Source organism: Staurois parvus, unplaced genomic scaffold (assembly GCF_062004578.1).
Source record: "Staurois parvus isolate SC_StPar_1 unplaced genomic scaffold, SC_StPar_1.0 ptg000031l, whole genome shotgun sequence".
Lineage (NCBI taxonomy): Eukaryota > Metazoa > Chordata > Amphibia > Anura > Ranidae > Staurois > Staurois parvus.
In genome coordinates this window covers 14,014,658-14,031,789 of record NW_028317827.1, presented here as the reverse complement: position 1 = coordinate 14,031,789, position 17,132 = coordinate 14,014,658, and the positions used below count along the sequence as shown (strand labels likewise).

Genomic DNA, 17,132 nt, shown 5'->3' with positions numbered 1-17,132 from the left:
TTAACAATTCCAAAAAAGCACTGAAAATGTATTACATATACACGTAGATTGGCATGTAGAATTGGGGATTGCAGTGTACGCGAGCTCTTAGGACTCATTCAACCCGTACATGGTGAATGGTAAAAATTAGGTAGCTGAGCTGTGGTATTACTGCTCCCCGACGACCACCCCCTCCCCTTCCTTACCAAACACACAAGCTGGGGAGGGGGGTTGTACACATGTCATGGCAATTAGTCCTGAAGTACCGAATGTGAGCCATTCAGGTGAATAGGGATATGCCACGACTGCCCTGCAACTGAATGCATTGCAGGTGCTGTGGTGAGGAGGCAGCAAGGACTGGCACAAAGTCCTGGGACCAGGGCTGACCATGACAGACACAACCAGCATTTCCAGAGCCGGTCACCTCCATATCTCCTCCCCCTCATGTCACCAACTTCTCCAGCGCTCTTGTCTAGACCAACGTGGACTGTAGCAGAAGTGATGAGCGATACAGACACACCCCCTCCTAGCCCCGCCCCTCCTCTCTGCCCACCTGGATGACAGGTAAAGGGCGTTGTGCAGGTGAGCTCTGAACGCGCATGCGTACCTCTCCGCTCGCCTTGACTACGTTGCAGCCTCATCTCACCTGGGTCCAGCAAAGCGGAAGTGTCACCCGGCAGCCCTTGTCTCCGGAGCTGTCATTACTCTCGGTGACAACCTCCTTCGTCCGGCCAGATCCTCTTCCGTCACCTGCCTCCCGGATCGGTGGTCCCACGACTGAGGATCGCTCCTTCCGTCCGGCGGATCCATCACTGTGAGTAGAAAACTTCCCGAAACTTTTTCTGCTCAGCCCGGAGGTCTTCTCCGAGGAGGAGGGAGAGAGGGGAGCGGGCACGGCGATCGGGATGGAGGGAGGAAGGCAGGCAAGGCTGTCATCAGTTCTATCCAGAGATCCGATACATTGTATTTATCATCATTATTATTTCGGTGTCACCTCCCACACACACACACAGTTCTGTATCGAGGACAATTGTCCCTGATGTCAGAGCTGAAGAAAAGTTTATATGTGACACCAGGAGATCTAGGACAGTTCTGTGTGTTGTCAGAGCCCAGCCGAAGGAATCCGAGACCACATCTACTGGATGTAATCACAGAGGATCTGTCCACAGTGATCACATCATATATCATGATCTAATGACATCTAATTAGAATATAATATACAGTCATGTCATAGTCTCATGATATGTCTATAATAATGAAATTATGTATAATAATAGAATGACACATATATATTTATAATTTAATTGTTATAGACTATATATACAGTATATAATTGTGTGTGTGTGTGTGTGTGAGAGAGGGGGAGAGAAGAGGGGAGGGGGATGGGGGGGGAGAGAGAGAGAGGGGGGGGGGAGAGAGAGAGAGAGGGGGGGGAGAGAGGAGGGGAGAGAGAAGGGGAGAGAGAGAGAGGGGGGGGGGAGAGAGGAGGGGAGAGAGAAGGGGAGAGAGAGGAGGGGGGGGGGGAGAGAGGAGGGGAGAGAGAGGAGGGCAGAGAGAAGGGGAGAGAGAGAGGGGGGGGGGAGAGAGGAGGGGAGAGAGAGAAGGGGACAGGGGGAGGGGGGAGAGAGAAGGGGGGGGGAGAAGGAGGGGGAGAGAGAAGGGGGGGGGAGAAGGAGGGGGAGAGAGAAGGGGGGGGGGGAGAAGGAGGGGGAGAGAGAAGGGGGGGGGGAGAAGGAGGGGGAGAGAGAAGGAGGGGGAGAGAGGGAGGGGGAGAGAGAAGGAGGGGGAGAGAGAAGGAGGGGGAGAAGGAGAGAGAGAAGGGGGGAGGGGGGGAGAGAGGGGGGGGGGGAGAGAGGGAGAGAGGAAGGGGGGAGGGGGGAGAGAGGGAGAGAAGGGGGGAGGGGGGGGAGAGAGAGAGAGAAGGGGGGAGGGAGGAGAGAGAGAAGGGGGGGGAGAGGGAGAGAAGGGGGGAGGGGGGAGGGAGAGAAGGGGGGAGGGGGGGGGGAGAGAGGGAGAGAAGGGGGGAGGGGGAGAGAGGGAGAGAAGGGGGGAGGGAGAAGGGGGGAGAGAGGGAGAGAAGGGGGGAGGGAGAGAAGGGGGGAGGGAGAAGGGGGGAGAGAGGGAGAGAAGGGGGGAGAGAGGGAGAGAAGGGGGAGAGAGGGAGAAGGAGGGAGAGAAGGGGGAGAGAGAGAAGGGGGAGAGAGAGGAGAGGAAGGGGGGAGAGAGGGAGAGAAGGGGGGAGGGAGGGAGATAAGGGGGGGGGAGAAAGGGAGGGGGGGGAGAGGGAGAGAAGGGGAGAGAAGGGGGAGGGAGAAGGGGGGAGAGAAGGGGGGAGGGAGGAGAAGGGGAGAGAGCGAGGGGGAAGGGGAGAGAGCAAGGGAGGAGGAGGGAGAGAGAGAGAGAGAGGAGGGGAGAGAGAGAGGGAGGGGGAGAGAGAGAGGGAGGGGAGAGAGAGAGGGAGGGGAGAGAGAGAGGGAGGGGAGAGAGAGAAAGGGGAGGGAGGGGGAGAGAGAGAAGGGGAGGGAGGGGGAGAGAGAGAAGGGGAGGGAGGGGGAGAGAGAGAAGGGGAGGGAGGGGGAGAGAGAGAAGGGGAGGGAGGGGGAGAGAGAGAAGGGGGGAGGAGAGTGGTAGAGAGAGAGGGGGGGTAGAGGGAGCGGGAGAGAGAGAGGGAGGGGGAGAGAGAAGGAGAGTGAGAGTAGACGGAAGAGAGAAGGGGAGAGAGAGGAGAGTGAGGGAGAAGGAGAGAGAAGAAAGATAGGAGAGGGAGAGAGAAGAGAGAGAGGGGGAAAAGAGAGAGAGAAAGGAGAGAAGGAAAGCAAGACGAGAGAGACGGAGAGAGAAAAGCGAGACGAGACTGGGGGAGAGAGAAGAGAGACAAGAGGGAAAAGAGAGAGACTATATTGCCAAATTTACACTCACATGAACTTTAATGGAGTCCCAGTCTTAGTTTGTAGGGTTCAATATTGAGTTGGCCCACCCTTTGCAGCTATAACAGCTTCAACTCTTCTGGGAAGGCTGTCCACAAGGTTTAGGAGTGTGTCTATGAGAACGTTTGACCATTCTTCCAGAAGTGCATTTGTGAGGTCAGCCACTGATGTCGGATGAGAAGGCCTGACTCGCAGTCTCTGCTCTAATTCATCCCAAAGGTGTTCTACTGGGTTGAGATCAGGACTCTGTGCAGGCCAGACAAGTTCCCCCACCCCAAACTCACTCATCCATGTCTTTATGGAGCTTGCTTTGTGCACTGGTGCGCAGTCAAGTTGGAACAGGAAGAGGCCATCCTAGGGTTTCCACCTCATCCCTTTAAAACCGATTTAATTACACAGGTTCTATGGCTGATTAATGTGGTAATTAAACTCATTTAGTGCCTTATCTGCATTAAATTAGCATCAAAACCTGTGTAGTTAATATGTATTCATTTTTAAAGGGATGAGGTGGCAACCCTACGCTATCCCCAAACTGTTCCCACAAAGTTGGGAGCATATAATTGTCCAAATATATTGGTATGCTGATGCCTTAAGAGCTCCCTTCACTGGAACTAAGGGACCAAGCCCAACCCCTGAAAAACAACTTTACACCATAATCCCCCCTCCACCAAACTTTACACTTGGCACAATGCAGTCAGGCAAGTACTGTTCTCCTGGCAAATGTCAAACCCAGACATGTCCATCAAATTGCCAGACAGAGAAGCGTGATTCGTCACTCCCAAAGACAAAGCACACACCAGCCACTTTAATAGGTACACCTGTTCAATTACTTGGTAACACAAACTGCTAATCAGCCAATCACATGGCACATGGTTCAAACTGAGCATTAGAATGGGGAAGAAAGGGGATTTAAGTGACTTTGAACATGGCATGGTTGTTGGTGCCAGACGGGCTGCTCTGAGTATTTCAAAAACTGTTGATCTTCTGGGATTTTCAGGAACAACCATTTCTAGGGTTTACAGAGAATGGTCCAAAAAAAGAGAAAATATCCAGTGTGTGGCATTTGTGTGGACAAAAATGCCTTGTTGATGTCAGAGGTCAGAGGAGAATGGGCAGACTGGTTCGAGATGATAGAAAGATGACAGTAACTCATGTCAATATAGACCAAAATCTCTGAGGAATGTTTCTAACAACTTGTTGAATCTATGCCACGAAGAATTAAGGCAGTTCTGAAGGCAAAAGGGGGTCCAAACTGGTACTAGCAAGGTGTACCTAATAAAGTGGTCCCAATTCTGCGCAATGTTCTTTTGGTCAGTTTAGTAGGCGGACATTCCCCAGAAGCTTGTCCTGAAAAACTGTATGTTTGAGTAAATAAAAAGTATCACAGATAGTACTCAATGGGTTCTGTTGCAAGTGCACCAATACGGCTACATTTGCCTCTAGCTTGTTTTGTCTAGGAGGGAGGAGAAACAGTTTTACTTACCTGTTCCTCCGCTCCCCTTGCAGATGGCACTCCCCCCACAAACCAGCAGTGGACTCTCCCTCGTTGTCATCACATTCAGTGCAGAGCTATGGACCCTGGTTGATATTGATGACATAAGGTCCCCAGACTGGTGGAGCATGGGGGAAAAATGCTGTGGAGACCAGTGTAGTTGCTGGGAGGAACAGAGGATTGAGTAGGTTAATCCACTTTTTTTGTTCCCCTAGATCAGTGGTAGGCAACCTGTGGCTCTCTAGCTGTTGTGGAACTACAGTTCCCATGAGGCATTGCAGCATTACAAAACTTGACAGTTACAGCTATGACTTGCAGAGGCATGATGGAACTTGAAGTCCTGCAACAGCTGGAGAGCCGCAGGATGCCTACCCCTGCCCTAGATATACATGGGCAATTAATCCTTGCTGTACGGGTACAGCCCCAGTTTTTTTATTTGCACAGAATTGACCTTTAACCCTCTCGCTGGCAGAGCCTTTTTTTGCACACGTTTGAAAAATCATTTTAGTCCTAAAGATTACACAAACCCCCCCAAACATATATATTTTCTGAAAGCAGACATCCTAGAGAATAAAATAGTGGTACTTCCAATTTTTTTATGTCACACAATATTATTGCAAAGGTCTAGGAAAAAGCAAAATTTTAAAAAAAATCACACTAAAGTGAATTTTAGGGCAAACACAAATTACTCAAATTTTGCTTCAAAAACCCTATAGTTCCCTGTGTGATTTTTTTTTTTTTTTTTTTTGGTGACAGGTTCTTTTTATTGAGACATACAGGGTCTAAAAGATTTATGACTCATTAGATGTATTGCAATGCAAATAATATTGCAATACATCTTTGTAAAGTGACAGTGACAGCCGTGATCTGGATGTGACATCATGGACGTCACCTTCCAGGTCACACAAAGAAGGGGCGGGGAGCTTTTCTCTATCTCCTCTCTTCCCCTTCACTCACCATCACCTACCATGGCATTCCCCCGGGGCTGCGGATGGGCAAGTAGAGCCTGATACATGGCGGGAGCGTGCCAGTGGGGGGGCTGTGGAAGCAATCAGGCAGGAGTCTGCCTCTTCGTTTTATACACAATCCTGGAGGCTGCGGCCACTGGATTGTGTATAACCCCCCCCCCCCCATCCCACGTCTGTATGGTGTATGGCAGGAAAAGGGTTAAAGCAGAATTGTACGCACCTCCAACCCAGCAATGCAATGTCCAGGAGCTCCCTGCTGGTCGTTAACATCTTCAACCGGTCTTCTTCTGGATTTTGATTTTTGGCCATTTTGATTGGTTGGGCCGAGATGACATCACTCCCATGCATGCATATATGTCAAACTAGTGCCTTGACCTGCACATGCGTACAGTGCTTACAGGCAGGTTGGGAATACTTCAACCATTTGCCGACCACCTGCAGTACTTTTACTGTGGATGGGCGGCAGCTACAGGAAGAGTGACATACTTTAGCTGTACTAACCCGGGGGGTGGGCACTGCATGCCCGCTCGGGGGCCGATCACATGATCACAATGCTAGCAAAGCTGTTATGAATCAATCTGATTCATAACAGCTTTGCCTCTCTTCCTGTGAGCTGTGATTGGCCCACAGCTCTCGCATAGTATATGGGCAAATCACAGGACCCTGTACCATGTGATTAGCTGTAGCCAATCACAGATAACTAGTACTTTGAACTGTCATGAACTTAACCCATTCACAACAGTTCAAAACAAGCATTGCAGGTGTAATAATCATTATTGCTCCTGCAAAGCAAAGGGTAAAAAAATAAAAAAAAAATCCCTGATCACCCCCCCCCCCCCCAGAGTAGTACAATGTTATTATGGTGACATTGTACTACTCTGCTGAAAGTATGTTTTGTTTTTTTTTTTGTTTTTTTAAATAATAAAAAATTGTTAGAAACTAAATAAAATATAGACTCATTTTATATTTAAAGGTTTTTTTTTTTTTTTTTTTTTTTTTTAACTCCTTGATGAATGCCCGCCTGCAATGTGTGGCAAGCAGCAGCTTTAGGCAAAGCGACAGACCCTTACGCCTCTTTCTACTTCCCGAGTGTGGGCCTGCGTGTGCCCTCCTGCCCACCGCTGCCCCCCCCCTGCCAGTCCAAGGAGAGAAGAGAAAACACCACACTGGGAGTAAAAGCACTACACTTTTTCACTGATCACTGTATTCCTGCCACTAGCGACATCAGATAGCATCAGGGTCAGTTAGGGTGCCTTCCAGCCAGGGTCAGCTAATGTTAGATTGCCCGCACACTATCGCACTCATGCTGTAGGTCGCTGATCACAGCCATTACTAGTATAGTGTTTGTACATATCAATATATTGATCACGAACGGAACTATACTAGTGCCCCCTTAGTATAATGTCTCCAAAAATGCATTGTTAGCAGGATCAGCCTCGTTTGCTGCCAGCACTAGCATTTAGCCCCTCCGCTGTTTTTCGTGGACGTTTTGTATGAATTGATTGTGGGCCAAACCAATTTATACACACAATACATCACCGCCCACCCAAATTCAGCTCTTGCCAGACAATTCACATGGAAACCTATCACGGTTTCTGAATGAAAAATTTTATTGGCCTAACTCTCAACATGGGCATTACAAAAAAGAATGAATAGCGCTCATATTGGTCCACAGACCCGATTCATTGTATGCCTGTGTTCTCTGCTCTGCTGTTACATATATGCCCCACATGGACCAGCAATGTACTGGTATGTCGCTGGACTTTGAGTGGTTATACCGGGATAATGCCTGCAGCTACAGGCATCATCCTGGCATCTAATTTTTCAGCTGTGGCTGGCTTACATGTAAAAGCAATCCTAGTGGCTAATTAGCCCGCCACCTTCCATGGCTTTTTTGGGCTCTCCAATCCCATCTGTGAACTTGAAAATGCACAATGCGGTTCCGCCGGCTGACCATAGAATTGATTGGAGACCAGAATGGGTCCAATCATCTCTATGGTCTAAGAAACCAGAAGCAATGAGGATTTCATCATTTTGGTTTCACCGGATATATAAAAACGCCATTTTTAAATTGGGAAAAGGCAGAGGAAAGATCTAGAGTCCAATAGATCCCAGATTTCTCAGAAAGAGTACCTGTCACTGCCTATTGCTATTACAGGGAATATTTACATTACCTATGACAACAATGAAAGATAACAAAAAATAAAAACAAAGGTTTAAAAAAAGAATCACCCCCTCCTACCCCACTTCCTGTGCAAAGATGAACAGAATAGGACCTAGTAGGTGTGTCTGGAAGGGAAGGGGAGAGCTTTTTGGATGCCAGGAAACACACCTCCATGTCTCCTGGCAACAATTCTAGCTTCTGACAGAGACTTTGCCTGCCGATCGTTGTTCACAGTTTTGCAGCATTGTATATCTCTCCTCCACAATATAGTCCAGATTGACCTGATTGTTGTTTCACAGCACATGTATTCTAGTAATGATTATTGTCTGATGCATATATGGTGGGATTATGATGTCATGGGGCGGGGCCTGGCTCAGTTTTGTGCACACTGATTGGTGGATATAGATGGTTATTTAGTTTGTTCACAATTTGTCTCATGCCTGATGAAGGGGTCCTGCAAGACTCTGAAACATTGCCTTGCAGTAACTATATAAACCTTCTTTAAAGCCTTTTCGGACCCACATTGGAGAACCATGGTGTGCCGGTGACACTTCTCTCCTTTGACTCTGCTCGGTTCCTGCCGACGGTCGCTGCAACACTCACCTATGCATACAGCCATTTCTTGCAGGAAAGTGTGCGTTGGGATTGTGCATTTTTATTTACTCACTGTCGCTGACATCCCCAGTGACACTAATACAGTGATCAATGCTAATAAAACTGGGCAGCACTGGGCAGGAAGGGGTTAACATCTGGGGCGATCAAAGGGTTAACTGTGTGCTGTGTGTGTACTTTACTAGGGAGGCATGCTGTTTTGTATTGCTCTGCTATGCAGAGCAATACAAAGCAGCATGCTGGAGCTGACCAGGAAGAGATCTGTATTGTTTGCATACAGACCTCTCCCCGTCAGTGATAGTAAGTGATCATCGGGTGCTGGTGGGGAATCTCCTGCCGGGACCCAATAATTGACCGCTGTAGCCGCCAATGGCCCCCCTATGTGGAAATACAAAATCGCATATATATATATATATATATGTGTCTGTGTGTGTGATTTTGCGCAGCCTTGTCGCCTTGTAGCAGTATTTGTGCATTCACAGTGTGACGCGCAATTTGCATTCAAAGTGTGACAGCTCTGAAAGCTAAAAATTGGCCAGTGCAGGAAGGGGGTGAAAGTTCCCAGTATTGAAGTGGTTAAAAAAGATTGTAAAGAGTGGAATCATTGTATTGTTACTGATGAAAGCTTCCATTGTCATCTGTCAGCTGAAGTGTTTCCCAGTGATGTCTTCACAGCGTGACAATGTTCCAGTTATGAACTCCTGTGATTGGTTAGAAGTTTGCCTTCATTTTCTTAATTGTTTTAGAATTTGACAACTGGAGTTCAGTTTTTTTGGAGGGTATCAGTTTCCATTTCCCATAGTTTCTCTGATTATTATCATCATCACCACAGTTTGGTGATGTCTCTATAGTAATGAACAGGCTGGTTTACAGTTTGTATTACTTTATAATTGAAGGGATTTATTTATGAAGTATTCATATGGTGGTACCCCAGCCATACCGATGCTTAAAAAAAAAATAAAAATAAAAAAAGTGCACCACATAGTGCACTCCCAGCACAGAGACCAGGCTCTCTCCGGGAGTCTTTGGCCCTGCACGAACGATCCTCTGATTGGCTATCACAGTGACCAATCACTTTGCAGTCCACCCCTGTGTTTTCTTTCTCTCTGAATGGAGGAAAAGATACATTGTATCTCTTTCTCTCCTTGCAGGGGAGAATGAAATAAACAAAAGTGTGTAAAACAATAAATACATAAAGATTTAAAATATTAAAGAAAAAATGGTTAGATCAATCTTTGATCTAGATCAATGCCAGGGTTAGTGTTTGGGTCAAGATCAGGGTCAAAGATCATGATCAGTATATCTTGGGCAGGATTTTTATTTATTTATTTTCAAATTAGTGTCAGTGTGTTTTAGGTAGGATAAAAAAGCAAAATTTGCACCATTGTTACATATAATATGGTATCGCTGTGATCGCCAGGAGCAGGAGAATTTATTTTGGGCTGTTCTTTGGTGGTAGGTTATGGAAGTAGTAAAAAATATACAGCTACATTTACAAAAAATGATTGTTTTTTTTTTTTTACTAGTTTGGGCCAGTTTTCCTTTGAGGATCGTGATGATAATAATAATAAAAAAAATCAGGAGATATCTGTTACAGTGGAGGCTCCACACAATGGTCCACGTTTTTTGAATAGGCTGTTAAAGGCAAAGTCCACTTTTTTGCAAAAATATAATAAATCTATGTACATTACAAAAATAAAAAGTGCATTTCTTACATTTTTCCATTTTGGCCTGCAGAGCATTGCAACTGTGATCAGTGCATTGTGGGTGCATCGCTCAGGTTCAGGCAAACTGTTGCCCCCGACTGAGGTCCGCATGAATGTATGGACCTGGCCCAGGACAGATGCATCATTGGCTGTAAGTGCTGGGATTTTAGTACTAGTACAAAGTGGTTGATATTAACCAATAAGATTATCACAGACTGCAATAAAAAAACACAGGTTTTAACCCTAAACTGTCCAAATATGACAAAATGTGTGAGAAAAAGTGTTGGGAGGCATGGATACCTAAGCTGAAATTCACTTTTTTGGCTTAGAAAAACCCCATACCCCAAAGTACTACATCAGGTTTTAAATGCCAAGAACTAACATGACACAGAACTATAGATTGTAGTGATCTGCCTTGTTACAGGTTCAGATTCAAGGGCATTGAAAGGACAAGGATGCCGTCAGCTATAGGGATTTAGATAACAGGAGAGCCAGGTGCAGAAGATGCAAACCAGGATGAAAATTAGAGCCACCCAGTTGGTATTCAGTGTCACCATAGTCAGTTTAAATGCAAAGTTCTCCCATTTCATTTTGAGAACTTAACTCATCAATTCATTTTCCTTCTGAAGCTTTATATTGTGCTTTTCCCACTAATGCAGGTCCCATAATGAGGGCTGGATATTTGCATAACCAACATAGGCCATGGCCTTGCATGGAAGGACTCTCAGGGAGGTGTACAGCCACCAACACATCAAGTTGTTGACAGTAACATATTCCATGTATAATAAAGGGTTCCAGATTGGCACCTTGCTTGTTTAAGGCCTGGTTCACCCTGGATGCGACTTGGGATACGATTTGCATGCCCATGACATGCAAATTACATGCCAAGTCGCACCCTATTGTCCACAATTGGAGTGGTCATATCGGTGTGGTTCCAGCTTGGTCAGAGTTGCACCGATTTCAAAAGTAGTACATGCACTACTTTTTGTGTGATTTGCATAGACATCTGTATAAGATGTCTTGCAAATTGCACCTGAAATCCTCGACCTCTCCACGGCCTTCGACACATTCGACCACCCCCTCCTCCTCAAAAAACTACACTCCCTCCGCCTCAGAGATTCCGCTCTCTCCTGGCTCTCGTCCTACCTATCACAACGCTCCTTCAGTGTTACCTATAATGCTACCACCTCCCCCTCACTCCCCCTCTCTGTTGGGGTCCCTCAAGGATCCGTCCTCAGGCCCCTTCTCTTCTCCATCTACACCTCCTCCCTTGGCCAGCTCATACACTCCCACGGCTTCAACTATCACCTCTATGCCGACGACACACAAATCTATCTCTCAACCCCCCACCTCACCCCCTCAGTCTCCGCCCGAATCACAAACCTACTAAACGACATATCAGATTGGATGTAGCTCCACTTCCTTAAACTGAACCTCTCCAAAACCGAGCTCCTAGTCTTCCCCCCAGCCCGCACACCACCCCCCATTGACTTCTCCATCACGTCCAACAATGCCACTATCAGGCCCGCCCCGCAGGCCAGAGTACGTGGTGTCATTCTGGACCCCTATCCTTCCAGCCCCAAGTCCAATCGCTGACAAACTCATGCAGACTCCACCTCGCGCAACATCGCCAAAATCCGCACGTTCCTAACCCCAGAAACCACTAAACAGCTCATCCACTCCCTCATCATATCACGGCTGGACTACTGCAACTCCCTTCTCACTGGCCTGCCTCGCCACAGGCTATCCCCGCTTCAGTCAATCCTGAATACGCAGCCAGACTCATTCACCTTACTAACCGCTCCGTTTCTGCCACCCCCCTCTGCCAATCTCTCCACTGGCTTCCGATTACACAACGGATCAAATTCAAAATCCTAACACTGCTGTCCATCATACTGCACCAAATTACATCACCGACCTAATATCCAAGTACCACCCAACAGGCACACTCCACTCCTCACAAGACCTCCTTCTCTCTAGTTCCCTGGTCTCCTCCTCCCATGCACTCCTCCAGGATTTCTCCAGGGCGTCACCCATCCTCTGGAACTCCCTATCCCAATCCATCAGACTATCACCTACTCTCCTCTCCTTTAGGCGCACCCTGAAAACCCACCTCTTCAGGGAAGCCTACCCCACCCCCTGCTAATTGCCGACCTCCACTCTTCCTACCACCCCATCCCCCACAGCTATCTTCTCCTGTACCACTATCCCCTCCCTCCTAGATTGTAAGCTCGAAAGAGCAGGGCCCTCGAACCCCTCGTGTATCACATTGTATTGTTATTGTACTGTCGCATGTTCTGTCTCCCTTTGTAATGTACAGCGCTGAGCAAACTATCGGCGCTTTATAAATACTGTATAATAATAATAATAATAAAAAATCGGCGAGTCCACCGACTTTGAAATTGTGCAACCTCACTGTAAGTCGCACGATTTTAAAGTCGAGCTTGATGTGAACGGAGGGTAAGCATGCCATATGGCCCCTATTGATGCTGTCCCTGGGCAGTTTGTACTTTTTCAGTTGGTGGGTTAGTTATGTCTCCATACTTTTATAAGTGAACTTCTAACAGTGGTTTTCTTCCTGTCTTGTTGTCTGCTCTAAGGTGTGTTGTTGCCTCTCCACCCCAGCCTTGGTGGGCCTTGTGTAGGTGGCTTATTACCCTTATTAGTGTTATGGCTAATGAGTCAACTGTGCTTGGAGATGGGACCACACGATTGTTGACTCAGAGAACCAGATGTACCAGTCTGGTCCTGCTTATATTCCTTCTACTCTTCCCTTTCCTGCTATGTGCCTCTGACCTTGTATGGGTTTCATTAGCGGCCCCTGTACTTTGGTCACGCAACACCATCAGCAGCAGCTTGGCTGTCATAGATGCACTACCTGAATTACAGGGGTTTTACAACATGGTGGTCGTGTCCTGTATGAGTGTTATCAGGGGACGGAGTACATGTTCATATAACTGACTCAGTAGTGCCCATTCTATTTAGAAAGCTGCAATGACTACTTTTAGGCATGCTTCCCAGTGGCAGCCAATGGGAATTAGATAAATACTCGGAATGTAACCTTAACCCTAAAGCAGAACTCCAGCCAAAAAAAGATAAAAATAAATAGCCCATTAAAGACAAATTAGCAAAACCAGCTTTTGAGGGAATATTTACCTTTTTAATCCAGAAATTTTCCATGTGGTACTTTTTTCTGCCAATAGATGTCTTCAGTCTGATGGACAGCGTCATTCAGCCCACTTCCTCTGCACCTAAGCTGTCCTGGACCCTCCCCTGCCTGTGACTGGACAGTGAAAAGAGAAGTAGCACAGTGATGAGCTCATCTCCCTGCCACTCTGCACTCTCCTTATATGCCTTAAGAGGTTCTTCAGTCTTTAACCCCTTCCTGCCGAATGCCTCCCAGCCCTTTAAGTGTTCTAAAAGCCTGGAGGAGGGCATGGGGGTCATGTGATCACTGTGATTGGCTGTCACAACAGTCACATGATTGGAACGCTCTAGATCACAAGAATGCATTGGGAGCTTACTGATCCCCGCTGGCTACTGTGCCGGGAGCGTGCTGTCAAAACAGTAAGTTGTTTACACATGTGTATGGTCATGCTCAGACATATGCGTATGGTCGGTGGGAAGAGGTTAAAAAAAAAATTAGCAGCTACACATACTGTAGCTGCTGGCGTTTAATAAAAGGACATTTCTAGGTGTTTCTGAAGAAATAGACATGTCTGACCATTTTTTTATGTCTTTAGATACTTACATTTATATATTTTTGTACTTGTGAAAATTTTTATAAATATAGATTAAACATACCTGTCTAGGGATCCAGTGCTGTCCTCACCCAGGCTGGCTCTATGCCAGTTTTTGGGTCCCCGGGGCTGGCATGTTTGCTGCGGGAAGCAGACTGTGACCCATTGCAGCTGCACAACCGGCTCCCCACTGTGCGTGCACAAGTCACGCTATGCTTTGTGAATGGATCCACATGTCCCAGGAGGTTGCAGGTGATGGGGCACTTCCAGTGGGATCACCTGGAGTATTCCAGTGGAAATGAGTACTGGTACATGCTCCGCTGCCCCCCCCCCCCCAAGAAAAAAAAAAGAAAAAAAGTGTAAGACTGGGTAAGATTAGAGGACATAAAGCAGAATGTCCCTATTTTAGTGAAGTTCCACTTTAATGTGAACTGATTGTCTTTTTGTAGTGCTTCTGCTCACACTTTAGCTCTGCTGTATAGGGACTACAAGAAGCCAATACCAGGTGACATACACAACTGCATGCCTTTATGAAATAAGGAACTGTGACTGCATGAGTACACATACTTGGAGGGGCTAACAGAGCGGGGCTTCAGGGTATGGGGAAGCATGCGATCTCTCCTATGTGACAGTGCTCAGCCCTCATTGTCTTGTCTAAGCTCTGACACTAGCTGACATCAGACCTTGGTTGTAAACCTCAGACATGAAGGATGTACAAAGCATATCCCTCTATAGCGTGTATTTGTCTCAATCCAGAGCACTAAGTGTAATTTCTGTCTGCTGTCTCTTTCCCCTGCTATCAGCATGAGTCACTTATGACAAGTTATCCTGACACCAAGAGAACAATGGTGATGGGAGGGATCTCCAGCTGATTGACAGCCCCAGCTCTATTCCTGTGAGCTGTGTGAAGGGGGGGGGTCTCTTCCCTCCAGTCAGCTCTCAGAGCTCTCCTCACTGAGCTCTACAGAGTGTAATTTCAGCTCTCTGCCTCCTTTTTTTTTTTTTTCTAACTGCTCAGACAGGCTTTATAAAATCTGGATTTGAATGGGTGTAGATAACAGAATACTGCAAGTAAACCGGTACAACTTATGTGGGAGGATTTGTTTAATCTTTTTCTATCACCTGAGGCCAGTCACTTCACTGTGTATATGTGTGGGTTTACAACCACTTTAAAGTAGTTGCAAAGACTGAAGATTTTTTACCTTCATGCATTCTATGCATGAAGGTAAAAAACCTTCTGTGTGCAGCAGTGCCCCCAGCCCCCTCAATACTTACCTGAGCCTCATCACGATCCAGCGATGTGAATGACAGCCTCGGTTGTCTCAGGTCTCTGCCTCCTCAGTGGCTGAGAAAGCAAATGGGAGCTATTGGCTCCCACTGCTGTCAATCATAGCCAGTCAGCCAATGAGGAGAGATAGGGGGTGGGGCCAAGCTGTGGCTCTGTGTGTGAATGGACACACAGAGCAGCGGGTGCCCCATAGCAAGCTGCTAGCTGTGGGGGCACCCGACAGGAGCGAGATGCCAGGAGAGCCTGTGAGGGATCTAAAAAGAGGAAGATCCAGGCTGCTCTGTGCAAAACCACTGCACACAGCAGGTATGTAAAAATGAACCTTTTAGAATCGCTTTAAAGAAGTCCCTCACCAGTGTTGGCACCTTCTCCCCAAATTCTTCCGGGTGCCAGTCTTCGGCTATCTTGACTGGCTGGCGTGAGATAGTCACTCCAGCGCATGCATGGGAGTGCCATCATTCGGTCACACAGGAAGTGTGCCAGAATGTAGAATGAGCTCTGCATGTGCGGCTTCGTATACATTCTACAGGGGATTGCAAACAAGCAGGTAAGTGTATGTTATTGAAGAAGAGCCATTGCCCGTCTCTTCTGTATCTAAGAGCCTGTCTGTTCTCAATTTTTATTTTTCCAACTTTATTTCCTCTTTAACCACTTGCCAACTGCAGATAGCCGAATGACAGGTACACTGCGGCCGGCCAGTTCTGGGAGGACGTCATATGACGTCCTCCCAGAACGTGCCCTCCTGCGCGCCCCCAGCGATCTCCGGGATCGCTTTGTCCTATGGACACAGCTGATCACGTGATGTGGTAAAAGGCCAATCCCAGTGGCCTTTTACCATGTGATCAGCCGTGTCCAATGACACAGCAGATCACCGGTAAATACAGTAGCCGGTTATCGGCTGCACTTTCCTCACGCTGTCACAGCAATAACTGGCAATTGTCAGAGGATGGATCAGCACCGATCATCAGAGCACTGATGATCTGTGCCCATCCGTGCCGTCAGTCAGTGCCACCCATCAGTGCTGCCTATTAGTGCCCATCATTGTTGCATATCAGTGCCGCCTATCAGTACCACCCAGGGGCGGACTGACCATTTGGAAACTCGGGCACTGCCTGAGGGCCCGGGGTCAGTAGGGGGCCCCATGAGATGCCCCGGTACCTTTTTCATAGGCTTTTTTGAGTTTGGGCAAGGACACAGGGGCCCCATGATCCCCTATTGCCCGGGGGCCCCAGGAGTTGTCAGTCTGCCCCTGGTACCACCGCATCAGTGCTGACTGTCAGTGCTGCCTATCGGTGCCCACCAGTGCTCATCAGTGCTGCCTATCAGTAACACCCAGGGGCGGACTGACCATTTGGAAACTCGGGCACTGCCCGAGGGCCCGGGGTCAGTAGGGGGCCCCATGAGATGCCCCTGGTACCTTTTTCATAGGCTTTTTTGAGTTTGGGCAAGGACACAGGGGCCCCATGATCCCCTGTTGCCCGGGGGCCCCATGAGTTGTCAGTCCGCCCCCGGGTACACCATACTTTGAGGTCTCGCATGAAAGGAAATATGTTAGACATTGCTGCAATAATTTCTGCACAGAAATGAGCTGGAACACATCCAAACACCACAAAAAATCTCTACTTCTTGGGTCCCCCGCCACTGCTATAGGCTCCTCTTCTCAGTGCACCACCATAGGAAACCGCTTCCTATGGGGGTGCACCTGCGTGCTAGCTCCTGAACTGGGCTATAGACACACACAGCACAGCTCAGCCCCACCCCCTGCTCACAGACTTGACAGCAGCAGGAGCCAATGGCTCCTGCTGCTGCCTGTGTGTCCTATGTGAGCAGAGAGAGGAGAGGGCCATTGCAGACTGGCATAGCACTGGATCGAGATAGGACTCAGGAAAGTATAAAGGGAGGTGAGGGGGCAATACAAATACAGGGACATTTTATACCTTCATGCAGGGAATTAGGTAAAAATGTTCTGCCTTTAGAACCACTTTAATCCTATGACATTCTACAGACTGGTTACAACCTTCGGTAAATATTGCTTTCTCCAATGGGTTGAGCTGTGCTTGGCACAAAGATAATCTACATTTCCATATATCAAACAATGGGATAACATTATTTGCTTTCTTCCAAGATCTTGACCGCTTCGGCTGAAGCTTGGTTTGATGGTTGCTTGAGTTTCTTTCATCGACTTTTTTGCTCTCACTACATGAATTTGTGAGTGATTTTATATCTGATGTATTATTAAGTAAAACTCTGCCTGAG

At 47.6% G+C, this 17,132-nt stretch overlaps 1 protein-coding gene across 1 annotated transcript in view; it reads left to right on the top strand.

Moving 5' to 3' along the window:
- Positions 1-466: 466 nt before the first annotated feature.
- Positions 467-17,132, top strand: part of GALNT3 (polypeptide N-acetylgalactosaminyltransferase 3) — a 74,258-nt gene continuing 57,592 nt past the window's right edge. Inside the window, exon 1 of the mRNA XM_089660227.1 lies at positions 467-793. The gene's annotated coding sequence lies outside the window, so the exon portion shown is untranslated. The remainder of the gene's footprint in view (positions 794-17,132) is intronic.